Below are 3,817 nucleotides of genomic sequence, written 5' to 3' on the forward strand. Positions count from 1 at the left end.
GCAAATAGAGAGAGAGAGAGAGAGAGAGAGAGAGAGAAGAGGGTCATACGATGAGATGCCTTGATCCCCCTGATCCGGACTGATCTGATGGATCCTTGGGTCCATCACATACGTGAACCGTCCGATAAAATTCACAAAGTGAGACTTAATGGGCATTACGGCATTCTTGTGACGGGTTGACAGGTTAAGAGGTGGTCTTCAACCTCTTGACAGCTCCATCGACCAATTATTTGCTTTAGCAATTAACTAGTCACCTTACCAAATCACCCTCAAGCTTGGGATTTGGGAAGGTCGGCAGTGGAAGAGGTTGGGGGCAATTGTAGATCAACCACCTGCATTCATCACTTGTTTTACCATGTTGGCATGAGATGCTTACAAGCATAGAGGAAATATAAGTATATAACATTGAGAGAAAGAGAGAGAGAGAGTAGAGATGAATATTTTCTCTTTGTTTGATTCCAAAATACAAAGATCCGGAATCATAAGTTTGTTTGGGCTGCCATCATTGTCATATGAGCCTGCCCGAGTTACATTCATGGTCAAAGAGCTTTGCCTCTTGGATAATAACCATAGAATGGGGAGAGTTGGTCAGTTGGGTAGGGTTTCTATTTTCCACAACAGCTGTTGGGAGTTCAGATGGGATCCCACATGGCAAATACATGGAGATGTAACTAAATCTAGAGCCCATTCAAATTAAGTTGGAATCACTTTTCAACAAAAGACATTTCAACACTTCCAACATGATCTGACATTGCACATCTCATTATAAAGGTAAGACTTATCACTGTATATAAAATATTTGGTGTGTGAAAGGCCTAGGGTATTGGAATGTATTTTGTTGGCTACTGATATATAATCGTTCACATTCTAATTCGTGAGGTAAGGAATAATGGAAAGTGGGCCACCAATGTCCTTAATCAAATGACAGGCTGGTGGGGGGTGTCGATCTGGCCCCAACGTACGACAACATAGCAATACGATAACATATCAGAGAGAGAGAAGAGGACAGACAAGGTGAAAGGTGAATGATGAAGAGACTATATATGGAGCACAATTTCCTAGTTAGGTTGGGTTGGGGGATCATATTATTTTTCGCCCTCCCGGTCATGTTCCCAAATAGGATGGTTTCAGACTTCACGTGTGTGATGAATTATTTTCTATCTACTTCACCCACCACGAGACGACAATGTGATGACATCATTCTCCCTTTTAATTTTTATTTTCTAGTAAGAAGATGAAATCAACTTCATCTGTCTAGTCTTCCAATTATTAACTACTGTTACTTAGAACCCGCCGTTTTAGATGCTGTAATTTGTACTCTAGCTTGGAATTGGCTATGAGGATGTGGCATTCAATAAAACGTGAAACGTGCTCGCTGGCTGCTATAAAAATAAATTAGGATAAATCTTCTTTTGAGGGAATAGAATAGGGTAAATAAAAAAAAAACAAACAAACAAACAAACACATGCATGAATGAAATATTACATTAGGTAAATATTTTATAATTATTTAATGCATGGCTCATGGTCATGGTCATGGGCCACGGCTGCTTAGCAGCAGGTTAAATCCATGTAGCTAGTTGCGCTTGATCACCTTTAATTGGTTTTATTTATGAGATTCCATGGATTCCATGAATCAATGAAAAAATCAAGAATCATGTCAAATGCATGGACCATGATCGTTGGTGGTGCTTGTGGATTGGGTGTTTTCGCCTTCTAATTTCTAAATATCCACCCCCTTCCCCATCTATTCATTTTCAATTACAAGAATAATTAAAAGCAAAGCATTGGTTCTTATTATTTCTCAACCTTACCTCACCTCTCCCTTTCCTGAAAAAGGTTTTTATATATCAAAACAAATACAACCAGAAAACCCGTCCACCATCGCCTGCCTTCATGTTCTCTCTCTCTCTGTTTTTCCTTTCCTGGGTGAATGGACCGTTGGACCCTACCTTCATTTGTCCATTACCTTTATTCCCAACCAAACTCCCTGTACCACTGGATTTCTTTCTTCCTTTCTTTTCTTTTTATGACGTCTATAATTGATTAAGAATAGCTGAAAGGAATGGTGATAGTGGTGGACTTGGAAATAGTCTCTGATGAGTTTGCTAACTTGCGCCTCCATGGCTTTCAAACCAGAGGGCCTTAGGGCCTTTTCAATCCTGCAGCTCTTCACTCTAATCATGTCTTCCTTTTCCTGTCCTCGTAAGTGTAACCAATACCCAATAGCAGATGAAATTGATACAAAAGACTACAACAGGAATCCTATGTCCTTGCTAATTAATACCATATTAACAAATATTGATTAAATACAGTTTCCAACCCTAAGAGGTTAAGGTACAGATGAGAGGAAGTAGGCAGGGAAAATGGAAGAGAGTGTCGTGAACCACAGACCCATCAGGCCACCATTTGACATTTTGCTTCGGCTCAATCGCTTGTTCGTGGAGCAACTACTTTACAGTGAGTTCACTCGTCCGTCCGTCCGTCCGAATCATCGCCCGACAAAAAGTCAACAACCAAGCCTAAAACAATTTCTGATAGAAAACATGGTATTAGGCACAAATTTGACTGGCAGAGGCAGACGACGGGCTTTAACTTAAGCACTTGTACAACTCAACCGTCGAAACCGGTCTGACTCCACACTGCATCCCGAACCCGGCTCATATCCCGACCCTTGAGGGTTCGACCCGCTCCCTCAAAAACCGAAGTGGGCGTCATCTTCCGTGTCCGTGCATACTCCCGTGCCAAATATTCGTGTGGCGGTATCCTCTCCCCGTCATGATCTTCTATCCCATCATCGGAGTCGTGCATCGATTCCACCGAGTCCACGCGGAAGATCCTCGGCCAATCAGGAACGTTCACTGGTGCCGACGCAGCCATGTTATGACGCTGGGATGCCATGTTTTCTTGGGATCGGAATTGGTGCACGATCCTTGGCGATGGGCTTGTCCTACTTCTGCCGTCGTTAAACGCCAGCGATAGCCCTCCTTCGTGGCCGTCGCGATCTTCCCTGCCCGTCCACCGCTGAGGTCGAATACCACAGTCTCCGTTATTCTCTGCCCCGAGGGAGCCCCACTCCGTGGCCGCAAAATTCCTCGTGTGATCACCCCGATCCACCATATCGTCGACCATCGACCATACATCTTCTTCACCTAGTTCCGGCGCATCCTTTCCGTTGTCTTCCCCAGCACCATATCCTAAACTCCCCAGTAGACGTTGATGATTGGGCCCCAGTTTCCGGCCCTTTACCATCCTTCCTCCGCCCCGGCCGAGCTTTTATAGCATGAGGAGATTCTCCGGCGTGTTGGAATGGATGCGTTCCGACCACCAAAGTCGGAATTCTATGCCAGAATGTGTGGGCGGCTAGGCTGTAAAATGTTATATAAGTAGCCGAAGTTTAAAACCCCCACATGTATATATAGCATTCAGCATTTCACATGAGTCACGACTGGACCCAGCCTCATTTCATTTTAATTTCAGATTCATTTTATCTGCATTTCTTTTTCATTAGGTATCCAATCAAGGATGGAGGGAGAGAATAGGGGGTGAGAGAACAGCAAGCAGAAAAAAAAAAAAAAAAAAAAAAAAAAATATATATATATATATATATATATATATAAGAAACGAAAAAGCGCATAAACCACGTCACATATTCAGTCGCCGTCGCGGAGCATAGCTGGGTTGTTCTTTGACCCGTCAAGTACATCCAAAGGTGGGTCCAGTGTCCACGTGGGCACTTGCGGCTCGAGATCCCACCAACTCATCCTTCACGGTTTGCCGATATCTATATGGCTGCAGGGTTGTCGGTCCCACTAGCC

At 43.5% G+C, this 3,817-nt stretch overlaps 1 pseudogene; it reads right to left on the reverse strand.

Annotated features, from left to right (window-relative positions):
- Positions 1-2,612: 2,612 nt before the first annotated feature.
- LOC148875391 (protein S40-5 pseudogene) lies at positions 2,613-3,251 on the reverse strand (annotated as a pseudogene).
- Between the last annotated feature and the right edge of the window lie 566 nt (positions 3,252-3,817).

Source organism: Nelumbo lutea, chromosome 1, assembly GCF_056320005.1.
Source record: "Nelumbo lutea isolate HS-2025 chromosome 1, American lotus-T2T, whole genome shotgun sequence".
In the NCBI taxonomy this organism is placed as follows: domain Eukaryota; kingdom Viridiplantae; phylum Streptophyta; class Magnoliopsida; order Proteales; family Nelumbonaceae; genus Nelumbo; species Nelumbo lutea.